This window comes from Podarcis liolepis, assembly GCF_965112155.1.
Source record: "Podarcis liolepis genome assembly, chromosome: 6".
In the NCBI taxonomy this organism is placed as follows: domain Eukaryota; kingdom Metazoa; phylum Chordata; class Lepidosauria; order Squamata; family Lacertidae; genus Podarcis; species Podarcis liolepis.
Genome location: NC_139559.1, coordinates 7,097,155 through 7,109,640, shown reverse-complemented (window position 1 = coordinate 7,109,640; position 12,486 = coordinate 7,097,155). Strand labels below are relative to the sequence as shown.

Here is a 12,486-nt window from a genome sequence, read left to right as displayed (position 1 = left end):
ACCTCAGGGTTATTTGTGGGGCATAGGAGTTCGTTCATTTATTTATTTTTTCAAAATATAGTCCGGCCCCCCCCACAAGGTCTGAGGGACAGTAGACCGGCCCCCAGCTGAAAAAGTTTGCTGACCCCTGGTGTTGTCAATGCTGAGCTGGATAGATCAATGTTCTGGTGCAGCATTGGGCACCTTCGTGGGTTGCAATGCTTAAAATGTACAGGCAGTTTAGAATACAGTGGTGCCCCGCAAGACGAACGCCTCGCGAGACGAAAAACTCGCAAGACGAAAGGTTTTTCCGTTTTCGAGTTGCTTCGCAAGACGAATTTCCCTATGGGCTTGCTTCGCAAAACGAAGCTTGCCCCCGCACACCGGACCACTTTTGAAGCAAGGGGCGGCAGGGAGAAGATTGCTTCTCCCCGTTGCCAGCCCCGCAATCTCCGGGGACAGAGGGGAAGGCGCGCACACGCCTTCCCCTCTCTCCCCGGACCCCTTTTGAACCAAGGGGCGGCAACGGGGAGAAGCGATTCTCCCTGCTGCCCCTTCCCTTGCTTTAAAACAGGTCCGGGGACAGAGGGGAAGGCCCGCGGCTTCCCCTCTGTCCCCGGACGGTCTCCATAGGAACGCATTGATTGATTTTCAATGCATACCTATGGGAAACCGTGCTTCACAAGACGAAAAACTCGCAAGAAGAAAAAGACTTGCGGAATGAATTAATTTCGTCTTGCGAGGCACCACTGTAGTTTTGGGAAAGTAAACGGCGTTTCCGTGCGCTGCTCTGCTTTGCCAGAAGCAGCTTAGTCATGCTGGCCACATGACCCGGAAGCTGTACACCGGCTCCCTTGGCCAGTAAAGGAAGATGAGCGCCGCAACCCCAGAGTTGGCCACGACTGGACCTAATGGTTAGGGGTCCCTTTACCTTTACCTTTACCTTACTCTGAGTAACAGTTTCTTGATGATGATGATGATGATGATGATATGTATCATCATCATCATCATCATCATCATGGCAGCTTCCACAACCCTTCGCTCTTACCTTAGCAGCAGCTAACACACATTGAATAAAAGGGGGGAAATCAATTCATCGTTTTATTCTCCCCCCTCCAGCCCAATTGTATATGATAAGCTTTGGCATCATCATGTGTGTTTGTGTCAATAATATTCAACATAATACTGAGGCTCAAGAGCCAGGGTGGAGAACCTGGGGCTCTTTGGATGTGGATGGACTACAACTCCCATCATCCCCAACCACACTTGCTGTGGATGATGGGGGTTGGAGTCCCTGGATAACCACATATTCCCCATGCTGCTCAGGAGAAAAAAATACTCACTGCTCAGCCAGGTCCCTAAAACACAAGTGGAGCAGCCTCCCTTGGGCTATCATCCCACTTCTGACTCCGTTTTCCTAACACTGGGTTATATTTTGCTATATTCCAAGATAGAAGCAGGAGGGAGCATAAAATCACACACAGACATGTTTTTATTTATTTGTACCCAGCCAGATGGGTGGGTACAAATAATAAATTATTATTATTGTTGTTAATCATTATTAAATGGCTCCTCCATCCTTTGCTCCTTTCTCCTCAGCCAGGAAAAAGTCCTCTGAAGTACTTTGCTTGGGAATTTAAATGCCGCAGGTCAAATAAAGTCCAGGGCTTATGAAATTGTAGGCAAGCATATTCCACCTTTTTAATACTTCGGCCTTTACAATTTATTACTTTTATTATTAACATGCGCTCCCAGGCTCCTGAATTTCTTGGCAATTAAATTCTGCATCATTGCTTTGAAAATTATGTCTTCTAAATTGATATTTTTGTGGCGGGGGTACTACGTGCTTTAGGGCATAATCCCATACATGCTTACCTGGGTGTGAGTCCCACTAAACACAGCAGGCCTTACTTCTGAGTAGACATGCCTCACCATTATTGTGAATAGGGAAGCATTGTTGGGAACTGATTTTGTTGTGTGGCTAACCTGACTGGATTTTGTTTTGTTATATTTTGATAACTCCTTTTTTTAACAGAATTGCTGTTTAATACCTTGCTGCTTAATAAATATCCGGATTTTAAACAACTGACTATAAAATATGATTTATGTATGATTGCCTCACTGTTGTAAGTGGCTTATTGCATTATCCTAGATATTTCGGATTGCTTGTTTGTTGTTGTTTGTTCATCTCTTGTATTATTATTGATTCGATGTAAATTGTCTTAAGCACTTCATATGCAAAGATGCTGTACAAATAAACTGGAAGCTGAGTTCAATTACCTGTGGTGTCTCTGATTCTTCTTTGCTGTCCAGAGCCTAGACTTCTCTCTGACTCAGATTATGCAACCGCCTTCAACCTCTCTGAGCAGAGTAGAAAGGGACGCATTGCCTGTATAAAATATTGTTGGAATGGAATACCAAAGATGAGGAAGTAAAATCGGTAATGATACAATGGGCCAGAGATTTCGGTTATAATATTCAATTTGAGGACTGGGAAAAACTGTGGAAAGAGAATTTAAGATTTACTGCATGTACAGTACTTAAAGAAAATGTTATGAAAATGTTTTACAGATGGTATATTACACCGGTAAAATTATCAAAAATGTATAAGACGTGCAACAAATGTTGGAAATGCAAAGAAAAAGAAGGTACGTTTTATCATATGTGGTGGGAATGTAAGAAAGTGAAGGGTTTCTGGGAGATGATTTATAATGAAATGAAAAAGATGTTGAAATATACATTTGTAAAGAAACCAGAGATCTTTCTTTTAGGAATTACAGGGAATGAAATTAAAAGAAAAGACTGTAAACTTTTTCAATATGCAGCCACAGCAGCAAGAATTCTATGGCCCAGAAATGAAAACAAGAGGAGATACCAACAATAGAAGATTGGAGACTGAAGCTGACTGACTATGCAGAATTAGATAGATTAACTGGAAAAATTAGATATCTTCAAGGCCAAAAGTTCATCGAGGACTGGGGGAAATTCGTTGATTATCTGAAAAGAACATGTGATGTGCAAACAACACTGGTGGGATTTCAAGAAGCACTGTGAAAGCAGAGATATATTGTTAAAAATAAATAGGAGTGGGAGGGAAGTTTAATGGCAATATAAACAGAGAAATGCGTAAACTGAGATGTAATTATGGATGATTGCCAGAGAAGCCGAAGGAAGTCTAAAAAGAATCAAATTTGTGAAAATTTGGCATAATTGTATATTTGTGTTGGAAAATAATAAAAATTATTTAAAAAGAAAAAAAGAAAGGGACGCATTGCCTCGGTTCCAAACTGGGTTTCCATGTGTAAAGTTTTTGCACTGATACTTTGCACTGGAAGCCAGGGTTGAACCATACAATATGGACGCTCACCTAACCAGCATGGATAGAGGATTCAACTAAGGCTTGTGAGACCTGGGTTCAAATCCCCACTCAGGCACAAAGCTCAATGGGGTGAACCTTGTCTCATTCGAGGAAGGACTCCTGACTGAAATCCTGGAAAACACCTGTCAGTCAGTGTAGACCAGGCTTCCTCAACCTCGGCCCTCCAGATGTTTTGAGACTACAATTCCCATCATCCCTGACCACTGGTCCTGCTAGCTAGGGATCATGGGAGTTGTAGGCCAAAAACATCTGGAAGGCCGAGGTTGAGGAAGCCTGGTGTAAACAATATTGAGCTAGATAGACCAATGATCTGACTCTGGTTTCCTATGTTTTCAGCATAAACTACATCACAGGGTTGTTGTGGGGATCATATAGGAAGGGGGAACCATATATGCTACTTAAGCTTCCAGGAGGAAAGCCAGGATATTGTTGTTGTTGTTTAGTCATTTAGTCCTGTCCGACTCTTCGTGACCCCCTGGACCAGAGCACGCCAGGCCCTCCTGTCTTCCACTGCCTCCCGCAGTTTGGTCAAACTCTTGCTGGTAGCTTCGAGAACACTGTCCACCCATCTCGTCCTCTGTTGTCCCCTTCTCCTTGTGCCCTCAATCTTCCCAACATCAGGGTCTTTTCCAGGGAGTCTTCTCTTCTCATGAGCCTCAGCTTCAGGATCTGTCCTTCCAGTGACGGATCACTTCATGGATCACAGTCCTTCATGGATCACTGCCTTGTTGTGGCGAAGGGGCTTAAATAACTCAGAGAAGCTATGAGGTATGCTGTGCAGGGCCACCCAAGACGGACAGGTCATAGTGGAGAGTTTTGACTAAACGTGATCCACCTGGAGAAGGAACCGGCAAGCCACTCCAGTGTCCCTGCCAAGAAAACTCCATGGACAAAGACAACAGGCATATTATTATTAGAATCACAAAATCATAGAATAGAATCATATAGTTGGAGGTGTTAAAGAAAATTCTGGGTTGAGAGACTACTCAGCAGCCCAGCTCACCGGGGTACAAGTCCCCTGCAGGTCCATGAGATCAGTAAAAGAAGAAAATTCAAGCCAAGTAATTTGGAGCAAAACAGCAGTAGACTTAGATTCTTCATTGTTGCGCAACAGGTTCCAACAGCAGTAAGAATCCAGAGAATGGGGTGATGTTGACTTTTAAAACTTCCCTCTTTCCCCCAGAATACACTTAGAGCAGCATCATTGGTACATCATCTTTACATCACTGACATGTCACAAAAGGGGAGGGGTAGACAGGGGTTACACTGGTTTAACCTTGGCAAACATGTCCAGATAAGTCCTTGGTACAAGATTAGCACAGGTCAAACATGTCTAGGCAACAACCAAGTACCCACAATCAAAGGACAGTAGAGCTCCCTTTGCACATCCATAGCCTGGGGCAAGTCAGGTGATGGGCTTTTGGAAGCTAAGTGCTCAGCAATTGAAACAAAATAAAAAAAAATTCATTCCAGTAGCACCTTAGAGACCAACTAAGTTTGTTATAGGGATGCGGGTGGCATTCTGAGTTAAACCACAGAGCTTGGGACTCACCAATCAGAATGTTGGCGGTTCGAATCCCCGTGATGGGGTGAGCTCCTGTTGCTTGGCCCCTACTCCTGCCAACCTAGCAGTTTGAAAGCATGCAAGTAGATAAATAGGTACCGCTCCGGCGGGAAAGTAAAAGGCATTTCCGTGCGCTGCTCTGGTTCACCAGAAGTGGCTTAGTCATGCTGGCCACATGACCCGGAAGCTGTACACCGGCTCCCTCAGCCAATAAAGCGAGATGAGCGCCGCAACCCCAAAGTCGGCCATGACTGGACCTAATGGTCAGGGGTCCCTTTACCTTTACCTTTAAGTTTGTTATTGGTATGAGCTTTCGTGCGCATGCACACATCTTCAGATATCTCAGCAATTCTCACCCCTGGGCACTTCCCTGGGTGGGTGGGTGGGTGGGTGGGTGTACATGTCCTCAAGGGAGGTAGCAGGGAAGAGTCCTTTTTCCAAGGGCAAAATGGAGTTGGAATGTGGTTAAATTGGCAAGGTACAGTATATGATTTATAAAGCTAGGTATCTTCCCTGAGCAGTCAGGTCGAAAGGATACATTCAGGCATAATATTTGGAACATTCAACAACCCCATAGACGTCGTCGTCCCCCGTCCCCCCGGTAATTTCCATAACAGCTGGGATCTCCAAGGATCCTCTAGTCCAACCCCCTGCGATGCAGGGATCTCAACTAAATAATAATAATAATAATAATAATAATAATAATAATAATAATAATAATAATTTATTTGTACCCCGCCCATCTGGCTGGATTTCCCCAGCCACTCTGGGTGGCTTCCAACAAAGATTAAAAAATACATTAAAATGTCACACATTAAAAACTTCCCTAAACAGGGCTGCCTTCAGATGTCTTCTAAAAGTCTGGTAGTTGTTCTTCTCTTTGACATCTGGTGGGAGGGTGTTCCACAGGGCGGGTGCCACTACCGAGAAGGCCCTCTGCCTGGTTCCCTGTAGCTTTGCTTCTCGCAGTGAGGGAACCACCAGAAGGAGTTCGGCACTGGACCTCAGTGTCTGGGCAGAACGATGGGGGTGGAGATGCTCCTTCAGGTATCCATGGCACATGGCCATCTCCAACTCTGCTTAAAAACCTCCAAGGAAGGAGAGTCCACCACCTCCCGAGGGAGACTGTCCAACAGCTCTTCCTGTCAGAAAGTTCTTCCTAATGTTTAGCCTGAATCTCCTTTCTTGTAACGAGGTTATTGGTTCGAGTCCTGCCCTCCAGAGCAGGAGAAAACAGGCTCGCTCCATCTTCCTTGTGGCAGCCTTCCAGATATTTGAAGATGGCTATCATCTCTCAGTCTCCTTATTCAGATAAAAGTCCAGAGAATCTTGTGAAACTCCTTTGTTATTGGAGACTATCCCATGCAGACAAAGTCTCTGCACATCATGCATTTAAAGCACATTTAAAGCATGTGCAAAGCACATTGCTCCCCCCCAAAAAAGAATCCTTCACCGAGCTACAATTCCCAGCACCCATTACAAACGACAATTCCCATGATTATCGGGGAAGACAAGTGCTTTAAATATATGGCTTGCACACTGCCATAAGCGCAAGCTTTCTTCTGGCACTGAGCAACATGGTGCAATATCATATGGCATGTGTCAGTGCTGGATTGGTGCTCCAGAGCTTTCTGCCTATATACATAAAAATGTAATGCTGTCGTCACGCGGCCCCAATTGGAGGATCTGTTGCGTCACATCACAATGCTGGATTTGCATAAAGCCAGAGCACAGCCTCCCATTGGAGGGTTTGCAGTGCCTCATCAAGGGGGAGAGGGAATGGGAGGAGAGTTGGCAAGTAAATTGAAAAATACAGGAGAGCCATTCTTGCAGTGAAGGACTATCTAGTGGGGTTTTATTTCCTTTCAAAGGCCTACGTAACAACCCAAGAGGGAAACGGAAATAATGGCAGCCAAGTAGTATCTCAAAGGCTGCAACACTCAGAATAGATCCTTGAATAATTGTTCCCAAAAGAAAAAGGAAGAATACTTGAGACTCAAGAGGAGTGGAGATCAGGAAAGTGAAAAGCATAAAGGTCGGGAGGACATCAGGAGCAGAAAAAGAGCAAGATTTCCAAGGCAGCGTCAGAGTTAAGCAGAACTCGCCCCCCTGAAATCATTTTTTTTAAAATGATATTTATTAAAATTTCAGAAAAAAGAATTACATAAAAACAAGAAGTACAAAAATAACAGACAAACCTAAAAATACAAAGAAAATATAAAATACAAAATACAGATTAAAAAAGTGAAAACACTTACAAAGGAAAAGAAGAAAAAAAAAGAATCAATCTTTCCATGCCTTACATTCATATCCTTGTTTCCCTGACCTCCTCATACCTCCCTTTTTTGTGTTCCAATTCAATTAGTTAATTCAGCAATTTCTTTCCCTCTTTATTTTCTCCTAATCCTTTAACTTAGTATAGTATAACTTTAAATTTTTACCTGATATCAATCCATTTTTACATACACCTTTATAGCATTACTGCTTAAACCACTTAACTTCATTCCAGCATCCTTCTAACATTCGTTAATTTTGCAATATTTCTGTAAATAGTCTTTAAACTTTTTCCAGTCTTCTTCCGCCGATTCTTCTCCCTGGTCTCGGATTCTGCCAGTCATTTCCGCCAGTTCCATATAGTCCATCACCTTCATCTGCCATTCTTCCTGGATGGGTAAATCTTGTGTCTTCCAATACTTCGCGATGAGTATTCTTGCTGCTGTTGTGGCATACATAAAAGAAAGTTCTATCCTTCTTTAGCACCAATTGGCTGACTATGCCCAGGAGAAAGGCCTCTGGTGATATCAGATTTAAGCAAAACATTGCATTTGCAAGTGGTGGTCCTCCAGTATAACTGGAAGAATTAAAACTTCAGGGGGATTGCCGCAGTATACAAGCCACACATGTGATAGCAGTTCCTTTAATGTTGTGGTTTTCAAAGGGCGTTGCAAGAACCCCTGAGATCTCTTAGACCAGGCTTCTTCAACCTCAGCCCTCCAGATGCTTTTGGCCTACAACTCCCATGATCCCTAGCTAGCAGAACCAGTGGCCAGGGATGATGGGAATTGTAGTCTCAAAACAACTGGAGGGCCGAGGTTGAGGAAGCCTGGCTTAGAAGATTACCCAGAGTTCCCCAGCGAGCAGGAAAGAGAAGCAAACTTCACCCAAACACAGCTTTCCCCAACCCCATTGGTTTATTTCATCTAAGGAATATGTGTGCCACTCTTTGACCAAAAACCCCAGGACAACAAATTCTCAATTCGAATCAATTTGAGTTTTAATTATTGTTATTTTATATATTTTTTTAAAAAAATATTTTCGTACAAGCAAACAAAAGGACAGAGTGTGGTAAATAAACATGTACGTGCTTAACAGCTGCTAAATATAACCAGAAACATAGTTGTAGCTGGAGAATTGGCATTAAAAGAGAAAGAAAGCAGAAGACATTTGCAAACGGCTTAGTTTTTCTTACATTCAAATGGTGTATACATTTGATTAATTACTTAATTAATTACGAGCTTGATGGAACTAAAAAGGAAAAGGATTTAGGGGGTAGATCTAAATTATAACAAAGTAGGTACCAGGTTAACTTTTATTATATTGGGAATGTTGATGTGGAAGAAGTTTTTTTGGCTGGCCTAATTACTGCAATGGGACATGGGTGGCACTGTGGGTTAAACCACAGAGCCTAGGGCTTGCCGATCAGAAGGTTGATGGTTCGAATCCCCGTGACTGGGTGAGCTCCCGTTGCTCGGTCCCTGCTCCTGCCCACCTAGCAGTTCGAAAGCACGTCAAAGTGCAAGTAGATAAATAGGTACCACTCCGGCGGGAAGGGAAACGGCGTTTCCATGCACTGCTCTGGTTCGCCAGAAGCGGCTTAGTCATGCTGGTCACATGACCACCAGCTCCCTCAGCCAATAAAGCGAGATGAGTGCCGCAACCCCAGAGTCGGCCACATCTGGACCTAATGGTCAGGGTCCCTTTACCTAATTACTGCAATGTCAGGGGGTGTTTTGCATTCAGGATTAGTGAATTAACCCTGCGCCTTCCCTCCTTTTCCTTTGCCGAGAAAAAACAACCTGCTGCAGGCTTGTGTTAGGAGTCCTGCCAGGGAATTGTATATAACCCATGCTGAGAAATGTGCGGTGCCGAAACTTCACCTGCGCAGATCCTGAATGAGCCACAGTATTAAGGCAATATATTGGGGCGGCTGAGCAGATAAGAGCAATCTCAGCACCTCCTATAGAGATCTGTAGGACAAAGCAGACTGGATCAATGTATTTATTTGAAGGATTTTTACCCTGCTGCTCAGCCAAAAAGGGCTCCCGGGGGGCCTTACAAAGATCGGTAATAAGACAGTTCCTCCTTTCAGGCTTTCAATTTAACAGACATAGCACAAAAGGAATGGGGGTGCGGGTGGAGGAGGGGGGAAGCAAACTCGTGCACTGGGTCTTATTTATTTATTTGAAAACATTTATAGAACAACTTAACCCTTCCCATAGTGATGCACAAGTTTAGCAGAATGTAATAAAGCACATAAAAAAGCACATCATAAAATACTGTCAACAAATAATGCCAGTAAATAGGCTCATCTCTCTGGAAAAACAAGCAGATTACTATTTTTAAAGTCTTTAATACAGGATGAAAGACCACAGTTGTTGGTTCCTGTCTAGTTTCTATGGGGAGCATATTCCACAGGGCAGGTGCTGTGGGCCTGAAACCAAACAGCTACAGAATGAGGCTCTGGCGCATGAGGCAACAGATACTGAGCCTCCAGAGGTGGTCGCAGTCTACCTCTGATCCTGTGAGTAGCTCTAGGCATCATCCTGTTCGACAGAGGAACAGTCTCACTTTCAACTCTATGGTTCTATCATTCTCTCTTCTTCTTTGGCGATCACTGGTAGCTGAGTAAGATTGTCTTCCATAAAGACGGTTTTAACGAGTTCGTGAGTGACTGTGGAGGCCAATTCTGGATCCACACATCTTTCCACAGTGGGGACATTGGTTCCCGGGCAGGAGTTGATCACGGTGTGGATTTACCAAGCATGCCTTCCTCTTAGCACGTTTCTTCCTTGCATCCTGAGTTCGAGTGTCTTCAAAGCCCATGACACCTTTGATAAAGGCTTTTTCTCCAATTGGAGTGCTCGCAGGCAAGTGTTTCCCAGTTGTTGGTGTTTATACAGTGGTACCTCTGGTTATGGATTTAATTCGCTTCGGGGTGCCGTGCGCACCCCTAAAAATCTGTAACTAGAGGTGCTGCTTCTGTGCACCTGCACGGTGTGATAGAGCGCTTCTGCACATGAGCAAGCGGCAAAACCTGGAAGTATACACTTCCGGGTTTGCCGCAGCCATAACCTGAAGATTCCATAACCTGGAGGTTGCGCAACACGAAGTACCACTGTACAGTGGTGCCTTGGGTTACAGGCGCTTCAGGTTACAGGCGCTTCAGGTTACAGACTCCGCTAACCCAGAAATAGTACCTCGGGTGAAGAACTTTGCTTCACGATGAGAACAGAAATCGTGTGGCGGCAGCAGGAGGCCCCATTAGCTAAAGTGGTACCTCAGGTTAAGAACAGTTTCAGGTTAAGAATGGAACTCCAGAATGAATTAAGTTCTTAACCCGAGGTACCACTGTGCTACTTTTTTTTAAATTTGCCTTGAGACAGTCTTTAAACCTCTTTTGTTGACCACCAGCATTATGCTTTCCATTTTTAAGTTCGGAGTAGAATAGTTGCTTTGGAAGATGACAATCAGGCATCCGCACAACATGACCAGTCCAACGAAGCTGTTGTTGAAGAATCATTGCTTCGACGCTGGTGATCTTTGCTTCTTCCAGTACACTGGCATTAGTTCACCCGGCTTCCGAATGATGTGTAAAAATTTTCAGAGACACGGTTGATGGAATCTTTCAAGGAGTTGGAGATGGCGTTGATAAGTGGTCCATGTTTCACAAGCATACAGTCAGGTTGGTAGTATAATAGCTTTGGAAACAAGCATTTTGGTTTCCCAGCGAATGTCCCCTGTGCGTGAATTTGTTTTATGTGTGTCCTGTGATTCTGTCCCTAGGAAACATGACTAGGGAGCTTTGGGTGTTTATCGGACTGGGGAGATCCAGGAGCAAGCATGCGGCAAGATCACAGAGGCAGAGGGGAAAGGTTCGACATATTTGTGTCATCTTTCATGTGTCGGTTTTGATCTCAGTCTTTGGCTGCAGGAGTGAGCGTGTGGCTAGCAGGAAACAAATGGCGTTGTGGGAGGGTGAGACGGCCCCTTCTTGCTTTCAAGAGAGAAAGGGTCTGTCCTCTGATGTGGGCCCGGGAAATCGAGTTCCCGATTGCTGGAGTTGGGTGGCACCTACTGGATGCACAGAAGAACGCAGCTCAGAAAGTAAAGCCGAGGAACGGGGAGAAATTAATAAATAATAATACGGTAAGCTCACATTCCCTGCTTTAACGGCTGTGCTGCTTTACAGGGGTTATTTTATGGGTGCTTATATTTTGGGTGCTAATTATGGGTGCTTATAAGGGGACGCGGGTGACACTGTGGGTTAAACCGCAGAGCCTAGGACTTGCCGATCAGAAGGTCGGCGGATCGAATCCCCGCGACGGGGTGAGCTCCCATTGCTCGGTCCCTGCTCCTGCTAACCTAGCAGTTCGAAAGCACATCAAAGGGCAAGTAGATAAATAGGTATCTCTCCGGTGGGAAGGTAAACGGTGTTTCCCTGCGCTGCTCTTAGTCATGCTGGCCACATGACCCGGAAGCTGTACGCCGGCTCCCTCGGCCTGTAAAGCGAGATGAGTGCCACAACCCCAGAGTCGACCATGACTGGACTTGACGGTCAGGGGTCCCTTTACCTTTACCTTATATTTTATTGGTTATGATGGCTTTGATTTCAATGACTACTGATCTTGACAGCTATGCCCTACCTCCTCTGTCGGAGACAGTATGGTTCTGAGTACCGGTTGTTGCAAACCACAGAGGAAGAGCGTGCTCTTGAACTCAGGTCTTGCTTGCCCCAGGACTGAAGGTTCCCACACCAGTCGCATGGCTTGGTGGCCGGCTCTCAAAGACACAACCCTACACATAAACACACACACACACACACACAAACACACCATCTCTTCCAGAGCAACAGGAGCTGAGAAGGCAGAGCGCCAGATGGGAATTTCAGAACCACAGAAGCCCAATCGCTTTGCTTGCAGAAGTGCTTTGGGAGGGAGTGGATGACGGAAACTGCCTTCTACTGAGTCAGATTGACTGGTCCATATAGCTCAGTGCTGCCTACACTGACTGGCAGAGGCTCTTCAGGGTTTCAGGCATGCAATCTCTCCCAGTGAAATATACTCGGAGTCGAGAGTGGATTTCATGCTCTTTATTCAGCTCATAGTGGTGAGAAGGAATGGAAGTTCCCCCAGAATGTCTGCTTTATATACATTATTTACGCAATGCGCTGCATGTGATTGGCTAATTCCAGGATTCTCCTGTAGGCCAATCAGGTTGTGGATTCACTTCCATCTGGAGCTGGATTGGGTGGCTCCTGCGGACCAATCAGACTGCTGCATTCTGA

The 12,486-nt window shown here is 44.8% G+C and overlaps 1 protein-coding gene across 1 annotated transcript in view; it reads left to right on the top strand.

Annotated features, from left to right (window-relative positions):
• RGS19 (regulator of G protein signaling 19) overlaps nucleotides 1–12,486 on the top strand; it is a 98,357-nt gene that overhangs the window by 3,468 nt on the left and 82,403 nt on the right. The window lies entirely within an intron of this gene.